This window comes from Erithacus rubecula, assembly GCF_903797595.1.
Source record: "Erithacus rubecula genome assembly, chromosome: 1".
Lineage (NCBI taxonomy): Eukaryota > Metazoa > Chordata > Aves > Passeriformes > Muscicapidae > Erithacus > Erithacus rubecula.
The window spans coordinates 5,014,859-5,027,388 of record NC_136658.1 but is presented as its reverse complement, the minus strand read 5'-3'; the positions used below and the strand labels follow the sequence as shown (position 1 = coordinate 5,027,388).

General features: G+C 37.9%; 1 protein-coding gene and 1 long non-coding RNA gene across 3 annotated transcripts in view; one reads left to right on the top strand and one right to left on the bottom strand.

Annotated features, from left to right (window-relative positions):
- The window catches only part of HTR1F (5-hydroxytryptamine receptor 1F), a 102,577-nt gene that overhangs the window by 20,755 nt on the left and 69,292 nt on the right, over window positions 1–12,530 (top strand). The gene's annotated exons all lie outside the window — the stretch shown is intronic.
- The window catches only part of LOC306808269, a 145,105-nt gene that overhangs the window by 132,186 nt on the left and 389 nt on the right, over window positions 1–12,530 (bottom strand). The gene's annotated exons all lie outside the window — the stretch shown is intronic.

The window sequence follows — 12,530 nt, the reverse complement described above, 5'->3', positions numbered from 1 at the left end:
CCCCTCCCATCACACCGAGGTGGCAAGAGACCTTACAGTGCTCCAAAAGTGCCTGCCACAAAATATTCAAGGCAAAACATGCTTAGTTTTATGGAGGTGTTGCTTCAGTTGAAGCAAGAAATTATTCTCAAAGTAGGAGCTGAAAACAAACTGCAGTAGGAAAAAAAAAGAGGCACTTCAAGGACATGAAAGAGAAACATGATGGGAGACAACAAAAGGCAGCATTAAATAAGGAGTTATTAGATGTGTGGGAGCAGGTGGAGAATATAAAGAATGAAATTAGCAAAACACGTACAAAACAGAGTTGAAAACTTCTGCATTAGTATAAATATATCTAAGCTTAATTTACTGTCCTTGTTATAAAAGTTTATTTCTTGCTGAAATTCTGGTTAGTGTTTGTTTTACACCACCATATCAAAAATTATGTCTTCCATGTGAAAACCAATACTTCTGTTGTGTTTTTCTTCTGAATTACCAGAGTACTTCACATTCATTTTTGCTCCATCCATAAATGTCATCCATGAAGTAAATAGAAAAGTTTCATTTAATCACCATTTAGGGGTGGATATAGGAGCCACATAAAGCCACATAAATCTTTACAGAACACAAATGGGTATTTCAGCCAGAATATAGCTTGAAAGCCACATATAAGCAGAAAATGGTACAATATAAGCAATGCTAAGTAAGCAAAGGAAATGTTGCATCTGTCTAATGAGAGTTTTCTCTAGGACAACAAACAAGCTGTTAGAATAACCTGACCTGGAAGCTGTGAAGCACAGGGCAGTACCACATTTAGGAAATGTGTTTTTCCATCGTTTGAATCTCTGATTGCTCTTTTAAATGTGTAAATAGGCTTGGCCAGTAGGAGGAACAGTGGCAAAGAAAACAGATATTGGGTATGAAGAACCAACGAGAAAGTACTGAGCATCAAATTAAGCTGTGTGTTAGAAATTAACAAATGCAGACTTAGAGTGAAAATTAAACTGGGAAAAGGACATTAAAGTAAACTGGGGAGAATGAAGTTACTATGCAGGAAGGACAGAGATTAAAGATAATCTGGGTACAGCCCAAAAACTGGGTAAGTACTCTGTGCCTCATTTCAATCAGGAGATGATGTTGAACAGGGAACAGGAGGCAGAATGGCTAAGGGGAATCAGGTTAGGAAAATTGCTAAGGAGCTTATTTGGTCTTTTGAGACCAAATAATCATCACAGCAGAATTCTGAAAGAACAGGATGCAAAATAGCAGGTAGAGCAAATGCTTTGTATAATTCTGCTGTGTCAATCCATTCTTAAGTGACCATACAGCTGCCAAGAGGTTGCTGAATGACTGAGTTTGCCAAAGTAAAGCTTTGGCAGATAAGGATTCTGTCAACAAACACACAGTTGAGGTAAAAACCAGAAAAGGGAAAATAGTATTTTAGCTGAAGAGTGATGTTGCCATGAGAGCAAACACAACATGAAGTTAGAAGAACATATCCAAGCTTCAGTGCAATGAGGCTGGGTTTGGGGAATAATTGTCTGATTGTAATTGGCATAGAAGTATTTCAAAATGGAGATTGATGGGTTTGAGTAATTAATTTAAGAGATGAATTTTCCTGAGGTAGGTAGAAGAGAGACCATTCCTAGACCAGAAACAAATGGGTCTGTTCTTTCTGTTCTCTCAGAAGGCAAAGGTTTCTGTAGAGTGTGCTGGTGTGGCACAGACTGAGTTCTGCCATTTTTTCCTGGAGAAGAGGGAGGAAATGGCAAAGTCAAGCCCTGCCTGCTGCCACAGGGGTTGAAATCCTTATGTAGCTCACCCTCCACTCATGGAATTGACTGTACCCATGCTGCCCAGATGAGAGACACACTTAGGGAACAGCAAACAACTATTTTTCTTCAATCAATTACTTTTTAACTTTAACAGAGTTTATGCAGTTTGTCAAACCTAAACCAAATTATTGACTGTTTTGAAAGATAAGAATAGAATAGAAGGCACAAGTATCTTTAGATAATTGCTGTTTTGCTTTTCAGGTTTCAGGTAAATGGGATATTCCCTCCAAGGGCTTAACCAGACTTGGTATGTTTTGTTTGTGAACTCTCCAGCCAGCTCTCTCTGCCACTGACACATCACTTTGATAAGCCCCTTTATATTTGCTTCCACACACCCAGTTAAAATATCTGACTCATTTCACAAATGCACTTTAAGGTTTCTTATTAAAAAGCTTTGCAATAGTCCAAGAGAAAAAGGGCTCTGCAAATAAAAAATAAAGTTGACTATTCTATTTTTGGAAAATGAGAGCAGTGCCAATTAGCCTGCAGCAGTCTGATGGTGAAATTCCCTATGCCCTACCAGACAAGGTCACTGGAGTTGTGCCTGCATGTTGACACAACCTTCTAATGCATATACACATTTAAAATAATTATTTTGCACGTCAAGCCATATCTTCCTCTTCTAAGTTCATTTCCACTGTGTAATGGATGGCTTGAAATCCAATTTAATCTGTTTTCTTGATGCAATTTTCTTCCATGTTACTATTTTCAGTGCATATTACATCTTTACTACTTCTGAATGCATCTTATTAAATAATAATTGCAAATATATATATACACACCATAAATTTAAATTCTGTAATTTCTCCTTTCAGTCAACTCTAATATTTGTCACTTCTTAAAATGACATTTCTTTAAAAAAAATCTGTTGAATAAGTATGCACTTCAATTGTTCTTCAGACCCTCTGAACAAAGACATTTCATAGCTAACTTGCATTTATTTAGCCCTAAAACCAATTCCATTTTCTATTGAATCTTCTTAATGTGTTTTTGTTTGGTTGAGGTTTTTTTGCCTTTAAAACAATTGATATGCAGTTATGGAATTCAATTGAATCACAGATTTTTTTTCAAAGCTGGAAATGAAATTTGCTAGCATCTGTTTTCTCATCCTCAGTCTGATGTGTTTGAAACACTGCTACAAACCATAGTGTGAAACAAGAGAACTAGGGGCTGTGGGAAGAGAGAAGCTGCTCTTTTTCTAACCATGAAGCATGAAGGAGTCTGGAGGGATGCTTGGACATTGTTGCTTTTATATTCCACCTAGAGAAGGGTTCAGGAACTGGGTTTTGGACAAGTTTTTTTTTTTTGTTTTGTTCTGCAATCCTCCTATGCAGTTCCTCCTGTTTATGCAAGACCAGTTCTTTAAAAAGATTTAACTTTAGGAAGAAAATTCTTAGATTTATTTATTTAAAATAAAGCAAACAACAAAAGACCCCCCAGTCTATCTTAAATCTGGCTACCTCACAGACACTACATTTCATAGACCCTTCCATTAAAGCTGTTTTATTCTCCAATTCTGTTTCACAGAAGGGACAGGCTGTTGTAGCAACACGTTTTTCATGATGCATTTAAAGGTGTTCTGTACCCAACTATTCCATTCTAAACAGATTTAACTTGATCACAATGAAATCTTCAGGAGAGGGTGGTAGTGCTTTCTACTTCCATTTAAATGATAGTTCTGTCTGCAAAGTGGTCATAAAAGCAGCAGGCAGGAACTTTATAAGTTGTTGTCTCTTAGTTATTTCCTTGTAAAGTGTACATTAACTGCAAGTTAAATTTGGTTTGGTTTCCCCAACCTGTCAGTACCAGCTCAAGCTGACAATCAAGCAAAGTCCTTCTCATGCATAATTACTTTAATGAGGAATCCTCTGGCCCAGTTGTTTTCTTGACACTTGAGCATTGTTTCCTGCCAGTATTTTCTTGCACAGACAGTATGGAACAGAACTCAATAAACAATGCCAATGGCATACATGAAAATGTTGAACCTGGTTTACTGTCAGCACATCTCCTGTGCTGGGCTTGCACACTGAAGGAAATAGTTAAAACATCTGTTTGAAAGGCAAGCAAGTAGCTGTGCCTTTGAATACACATAAATAACATACTGAGTAGGTGGCAATTTTACATTGAAGTGGGAGATGTTAGATAAAATGTCTTCTCAGAGTAGTTTTTGAAATATCTGGGACTGAGTGCTGCTTTCACATTCATTTTACTCTGCCCTTTGCTGAACACTGCCTCTTTACCCAACCCTATGGAAAACAATTTCTAGGACAGAAAAGTTTTCAGGACTTGGAAAGAGCCAATTAGACAACTGACAGTGTAAATTTTAATGCTTAAACATCTCACTTTTGTTTTCATCCACTTTTGGTCTTAGAAAGTTGGAATATAGTTTTATATGGATTGTGCATAGGTAACAGCATGGCCTGAATTGAGGCAGTGTTCTTTTTCTGATATGTGAAGCTGGAAGCAACAAACTGGTAACTGCTACTTAAAGAATGAAAAAGGTATTTCCTAAAACATGATTTACCATGTAATATTTGTCCTATATCCAGCCCAGCAGGCCAGATGTTGATTTTCATTTGGAACAAGGGTCAGGAATCCCTGCCAGTGTGAGTTCAGTATTGAAACTCTCATGAGCAGGAGTGAGGCAATCTCCCCATTTTTTTCCTGTGTTCATACAGGGTAACATACACTGGTTCCTGCTATCAGTATTTACTTTTGCTGTACTGCTGTCTGCTTTTCACAGTAATTTATGGAATCACATTACACACCACTCATCTAGTAGCTATGTGACCCATAAATCCTGCTCTGATGAAAGACCACTGTGCTGCACATAATATCTGTGAGACATTTATGTTTTACCCACTCACATCCAGAATCAGCCAGTCCCTCATGCCTAAGCAATTGCTTTCAGTGGCAGATGAAACTGTCTTCTCTATTTCTCCAGATGCATGAATTTTTCAGCTTATTGCTTTTTTTTAAGGAAAGGGGATCAAAGTAAAGATGATGATAAATCTCTCTAACTCCATCCATATCAACATCTTCAGACATAAAGATGAAGAGCTTTAAGTATGTTTGCACAAAGATTCTTTCAGCATTATACTGATCTGCTAGAAATGATCTATGGACTAGTGTCAGTGCTGCAGAACTTTATAAATGCACTCAAAGATGGAATGGTCCAATAATAGCAAATAATCCTAACATTTGCTGACACAGTCAACAGAAGACTGTTTAAAACTGACAGATTATTATTTACAGCTGTGCCAGATGGGACAGTTTGAAATATGTTTAACTGCTCTTTAGTTGACATTTAAAATACATTCCTCAACATCCTCAAACAATTTTAAGTTGCTGAGATTTTTAAGTAAAATTTACCTGCAAATATTTTTATGTTCCTGCTGTCAACTACAATTATATGTGCCTGTAAAAAAGAAATAAACTACCTTCAGAAAATTCTTACTGGAGCTCACAGAGTAGAAGCATTAAATATTAATAAATTAATACATTGATTTTATACAAACTGAGTGAACTTTTTGGGAAACTTATGTGTTAATTTACAATAATATATATTATTTTAACATGGCATCTATCCTGCACTGTGCATTGGTGGGGAATTACTGCCATCTGTGTGTCTAGCTCTTAGGTAAATGTTTAATAACTAAATCATTAAAGAAGGGGCATTGAGGTGGTGCTGTTTTGATGCAGTTATTTTCATTTTTTTTAGATCCTACATCTTTCTCCTATTTTCTTCCACCCTTTTGCATTATCCTCTGAGAAATGTAAAATTACTTAAACAAAAGATTTTAGCAGAGTGGCTGGAGTGATGGGGCAGAAACCATGGCCTGCAGACCTGAACACAGCTTTATGGCTTAAAACTAAAGGAAGTGTTGGCTTTTCTATAAAACCAGAAGTAATCAATAAAATACAGTTGTACCATTCTCACCAGACCTCCAGTGAGGTATTACACAGCCAGTTCATATCTGAGCAGGAAGCTATACTGTTTTATAAGCTTTTAGAAACGTGTTAATAGTGTTTGTGTACAGGACATGTACCTGGTGAATATACCTGGGAATGTACCCATGTGAGCTGCTTTTTGGTTTCCCTCCAAAACAGGCATGTAGACCAAAGCACCTCAACTCCATAATTACCTCCCATTGCCCCTTGGATATGATTTAGCTCAGAGCTCCAGTCAGATCTCTGGGGGAACATCATGACTTCAGTCTTTGGCTTGTCTGCTAAGACTTCTGACAGCACTATCAATTATTTTAAGAGGTGCAGCCCAGGATCCACTGAAACCTGGGAAAAGTTAATTTTACATACACTGAAACTGCCATTGTTAGCTTGGGCTGAATTTGAAGCACCAGCCTGAAGCAGCAGCTTTAACCACAATTCCCAATTCCTTAACAGCCCAGAGACAAGGAATAAAAAAAGAAAAAGCATAGATAGAGATCAAACAGGGAATAAGCTTGCCCTTCCCTCTGGTACTCCAAGGCATCATTTTTCTGTGGTTGAGGAAGCCAAAATCATGTCAGCAGGGGGTTTGGGATGTCATGCTGAGGGATGGGACAAGGACAAAGGGGTTGCTGGATTGCCCCAAGCACAGGGGGCAGACCCAGATCCAACCCCATCCTTTTCTAACCTCACAAAACTACAAGATAACTCTCTTCCCTGTAGCAGGACTTTCTTTGCTCTTCCTGACCTCACACATTTAAAGAGGAGATAAAATAGTTTTTGTTTTTAGAAGCACATACGCATTAGCACCGTGCATCAATGTGCATAAATAGAAGCCTAAAGTTTCTCTCATGGCATTGCCTTGAGCATGAATTTTAGCACAGGTGCAGAACAGAATATTTGAATTTGCAGTGGTATTTTAAGCACTGTGTTCCCTTCAGAATTCTTACTGCATTTTGGAAGTATGTCTAAGAAAACCCAGTGAGAACTTGATCTATCCTTTTATTTGTACAGTCACCATTTTATTAACTGTTAAATCATTCAGCCTCTGCATTGTTTCTGCTGTTATGTGCTGCAAACACTAATTACAAGATTCTTGTAAAGGTAAACCAGTATTTATTCAGTTTTGGTCTACCACAGAGGTGGGATGGGGGTCACACAGCCACTGCTTTCATACATCTAGGGCTACCAAAAATGGCACCACAGACTGATTATTTGGTGGGTTTTCCTTTCAAGGTGGGGTTTTTTGTTTGTTTGTTTTAATATTGTGCAAATAAAAGTAGTCTCTATCACCCAGGAAGAACATAGAGTCAGAAAACCCAGTAGACCAGCTGGAGAAATTTAAGATTATTTCTTTTGCTTTATTTTCCAACTACAGTTGCTCTAGTGGCAGTGGTAGAAGCATTAACACATTGGATCAATAGCCAAATGAAATCTACTGTTCTGGTCCTTTTTTCACTTTTAAGTAGATGAACAGGGAAAAGGAGGAAAGGGAACAAAAAGTTTTAAAAAGAACCCTTCAGAGACCTGAAAGATGAGTTTAGGTTGTTTTGTTCTCACTTTAAAATTAAATTTGCAAGATGATTAATGCAGAGCTGTTTAGTCATGGTAATTTCAGATTTCAGCCCTTTATGTACTGTGCACAGATCAGGAAAGGCCTATATCCAGTTTCCAAAATTCTCACTTGAGACATTAACTAAATAGCATACATTCTCTATTGTAGTTTAGCACATGCCTTCAAAACAGATGTACTATTAGGGAACAGATCTTTTCCAGAACTGGGGAAATTGCAGCCAGTTACAGCAACTGCAGAGATCTGGGACAGTTACAGGCCCCCTAAAAATCTTCATTTATGGTGACTCCTGACTGCTGAAGAGCTGCTGCTGAGCACAGGGCTGTAGGCTCTGCCCAGAGCTCTGAACTGACCCAAAAGTAGAAATTCAAGTAATTGACTCCTGCTAGAGGTAGGGACCTGAAGAAACCATGAGCTAGCTAGCATCTCCTCAGCCAAGTGGACTCTGGAGTACATGCTTAAGTATAAAAAAAAAAATCTGCCTTACTCCCATTTTTTCAGTAGAAAAAAAAAAAAAAATCCTGGCTTAGCAAGGGAGATTTGCCAGGTGGTATTGCTGATCCACTTTAAAGCACACTGGATTTATCACAGCCAATTTTCAGTCCAGCCAGATATTCATACAAAAGATAGTAGTTCAGCAATCATATATTTTCTATAAATCTATTTTTTTATGAAGTTATATCAATTAGTGCCATTGAGACAAGATTTTCATGTGTAATTTAAAAACCTATCCAGGCAGGTCATCCCACACTCCCTTTGTAGCCAATAAAGTGAAAAAGACAAAATGAAAATCCTTTCATCTGTTTCAGACATTTTGCTTTCAGATGTAAAGCACTGCACCCTAGAAAGACTATTGAACATAAATGAAAAAAAAAAACAAAACAAAACAAAAAACACCAAAAACTACCTCATGATCTATAGATCTTTGCATTGCACACATCCAGAGAGGAACAGAGGGGAAGGGTTTGGTGCACAAGGATTTTGAGGAGCAGCTGAGGCACTGGGGTTTTTTTATCCTGGAGAAAAGGAGGCTTAGGGGAAACCTTATCACTCCCTACAACTCCCTGAAGGGAGGGTACAGCCATGTGGAGGTTGCTCTTTCCTCCCAAGTAACAGGTGACAGGACAAGAAGAAGCAGCCTTGAGTTGTGCCAGGGATGGCTTAGATTGGATATCAGGGGAAAAAATCTTGATGGAAAAAGTTGTCAAGCCCTAGAACAGGCTGCAAACAGAAGTGGTGGAGTCAGCATCCCTGGAGATGTTTAAAGGATGTGCAGATGTGGTGTTCAGGGACATGGTCTAGTGGAGGCAATGCTGGGTTAATGCTTAGACTCAAGGGTCTTTTCAAACCTTCTATGTGTCTACAGTTAAGGAAATTTCTCTCTTCCCTGGCAGTTTTAAGCCTGCTGCAGGACTAAATTTCCATTAAAAGTAGAAACCACATTTCTTCTTTTAAATGGAAAGATTAGGGTTGTATAGAAATCATGCTCCTTAGAATTGTGTCACTGGAAATGCTGTGTTAACTTCCTCAAGTAAAGGGATTCTTACAGTAAAAATATTCTCAGTCACAGACTGAGCTGGTTCAGGATACTTAAAGTGGAATGGGATTTTATGAACGTTTACTCCTCCTAAATAAAATTATTTTTTAAAAAATCAATCCAAAAAGCTCATTTCAAGGAAGCATAATATGAGAGAAGACCACTACATAAGCATAAAGGATGTTCAGCTGATCTGAAAAACTTTTAATTTCATCACATATTCTCTTGCAGATGTAAAGATACCTCACCCATGCCACTGTCTGGGATTGTTTTAGCTTCTAGCATTACAAGATTAATTAGTTGTTCATCAACCAAGATGGATATATGACATCCTGCAAGATGATATTGCCACTATTATGGCTTTTAAATAAATTCCTGACATTTGATATTTGTTGGATCTCATCTCTTGATTGCTTAGCTTCCTTGTTATAGCCCAAATTGCCTTTACTCAATTACTCCTTCTATAGCTCCTACAAAAAATTCTGGCCACACCACACCAAACTATCCTTGCACAGTATTTCTGTTCACTATAAACATTTATTTCAGCACATCAGTTATTAATTTTCTATGCAGAAATTTATTCTCTAACTTCCCGAGGATTTTAATTTGTAAAGCTGTGGCAAAACTCCTAAATTTTCAGATAAACTTTTCTTCACAAGGCTCTGTTTGTCTAGTACAGAGAGCTGCCCACCTCCTTCTATTATGAATTCATCTGAGTGCACATGCTCCAGTGGCAAAAATGTTGTTTAGTTGGTGCTATTTTCAGCCATCAAAGTACTTTGCAAACATTGTCTTTGGGCACTGCAAGGATAAGATTTCAGAGTATCATTAGTGCCTTTAACTACAAGAAAAACCAAGGAGAATAGATGGCACAAAGCTTCTGAAAGAGCACAAGGTTGTGATTAGAACACACTTCTCTCTCTATTCAGGCTCTGTTTGAATCTCTTCTTTCCTTGACAAGCTGTGCTTTGGTGACACATATCAGACGTAGTAATAATCCTTTTCTAAAGCATGTTGAAAATACGTAGGGATTGAAAACACGTCGGTGAAGAATGGGGCTGTTCAGCTCTAGTCGGGGAGAGGAGAACATCATCTGCTCTTCCCTCCATCTTCCCATGCCTCCTCCATCCCACTTTGTTTTCAGCATCCCTCAGCTCAATATTCTCTGAGGAGTGACTTGTGTTTAGTCCCTGCAAGCATATCAGATGTAGACTTGTGGGAGTCGTGGAATGTAATTTTTTGTAATCTGTCACTATTAGGGAATAGGATGCTGGCTTTTTTGGCTTAGATATAGTCCACTTTACACATAGCTTCAAGGTTTTGCAATTAAATGTATTTTGTTTGATTGTGACATTTGTAGTTTACCTGCTTCTTCCCCATAACTAAAAATTACCTGATAAATAGTCTGGTTATAGACAGGAGATCAGAGCAAGGTCTGCAACATTTCACTACAAAACTATAGGAAAAACTTCCAGATCATCCTCTAGTATGGCAGCTTGGAATGGTGTTTTTAATACTGATTTTGTTTTTGAAAACATCAACTCAAAAGAAAAATCAGGGATGAAATTGTTCATGCAATCAGAATCTCTTCACTTTACAGTATTTCTATGATATTCAAATTCATGTTTGTTTTGGCTCTTACACATATTAAATGCATAAAAGATATGTAAGTTTGAGTATTGTGTCCAATTTAATTATATGAGTTCTGCCTTTTTATTTATGACTTTAATCCAAGAGAATGGATTTGGCAACCAAAGCCATATCAAGGTTTGTCATGCTGCTTTAACCAAGATCACCAACCTGCAGGGGCCACATTTTAGGTTTTATATGAGTCTTGGGAAAGTTTGGAGGTTTTAGCTGATCAGTGAGTAAGATGTATGCTTTTATCCTTAAATAAAACCTTGCAGAATGCTGCCCAACATGATTGGAGCTCTCAGGTTTCTATGTCAAGAGAACCATTCCCACCCCAAAAAAAGGGAAGATATTTTACAGGTGAAGAGATGGAATAACAAGAATTCATCCTATTTCCATAGAGATTATGTCAAAGTGATGGCTAAAAGGAGGAAAATCAGGTTGCTCTGGTTAATCAGCATTTGGCTGTGAGCTGTTGGGGTGATGCAGGTGGGAAAGAAGTTGATGACATCGAAAATGCTTTAGGCAAGATAATTTTGGAAGAAAAAAGACTTGTTAAGGATTTCACTGAAATACTATTTGGACAACTTTTTGGACATTTACATTCTGAAAAAAAGTAATGTAAGTTAGAATGGGTACTGAGGAAGAACAGAAAAATTATTAAAGGAATGGAAAAGTTACAAGAGCTTGGACAGTTTTGTCATGCCAATGTTGAGAGGGGGCAAAGAGGAAGATAAGAGAAGATCTCTTTTAAAGGAATGAGTAAAAATTCAAGTAAATACAAACTTATAATGAATCAACTAGAAATGGAAGCTGGGCAAGGAAAAAAATCAGCATGAAACTCTGAATCAATCTTCCAGACAAAGCAGCTGGGACAAGGAACTCTCACTGTTTTAAAACATGGTTCAATCACATTATGCAGGGATTTATAAAACTAAGAATTGCTGCAGACAGGGAAACAAGTCTATGCTACAGGTTCTTGAGTTGTTGGTGCAGCAGTACAGCCAAAACAATAACTTATTTTAAAAAAAAAAAGAAAAATTACACCTATACTATATTAAGTCTGAATCACAATTTCATTTGTTTACCTGCCAAGAACAAGAAAGTTCTTTCCACCTTTGACACATCATCTGTTTTCCAAGTTTTCTTCCTCCAAATCCTATGAGATTAAGCCTAGAGTGTCTTTCAGCATTCAGCTTTAGTGCCCTGAGGTTGGCCCCACTGACTGGCTGCAGCTCAAAACAGGCTGTGAGTAGCACGTGCCAGCTTGCCTGCCAAAATTCAATTCCCAAGTCTAGGGGCATCAGTTCCCCTGCACTTCCCTCAGGCTGAGCCAAACCATTTCAGCACCCAGCTGAGAAAAGCAAAAAGCTGAGCCAAAAAGAAAGAAAGAAAAAAAAAAAAAAGTTCCCTGCCTTTAACAAGAGAGAAAATCTTTTGGAGCTCTGGACAATTGTTGCATCATATTACCTACTACTGCAAGCACTTAGGCTTTTACACTATTTTGTTTGTCCATGGCTTCTGTCATTTTACAACATATGGCCTGTCTTGGTAACAGCATTAGTGAGCAATTTGCTCTTGGATTGCTTACAAACGTGCAAAGTAGATGTTTTGCAGACCTTCTAAATCAGACACCTGTGGTCAAACAGCCTGTGCATGCAGGAGGCTGGCACAGGTCTTCCAAAACATTAATAGCAGCTAAAAGAAAATTAATCCTGTAAAACAAATAATTATAGATGTGGAACTTATGTTTGTGTAAGTACTCTAAAACAGCAGTTGAGCTCTTCTGAAGTTGATAGTATTTACCTCAGGCCAGGAGCACTTTTCAAGTTCTCTTTGAAAATAATTGGCAGCACACCCTATATTACTCTAAGAATTAGGTTGCTAAAACACAGTAAAATGCCCACATCAATTTCCTAATAACCCTTCAGCTCAGCACCTGATTTTAACACCTCCTCCTTGACCAGCAGCTCTGACAATAAACTGAGACTTTTCCCTACTTATGAAAACACATTCAAGTACTCAC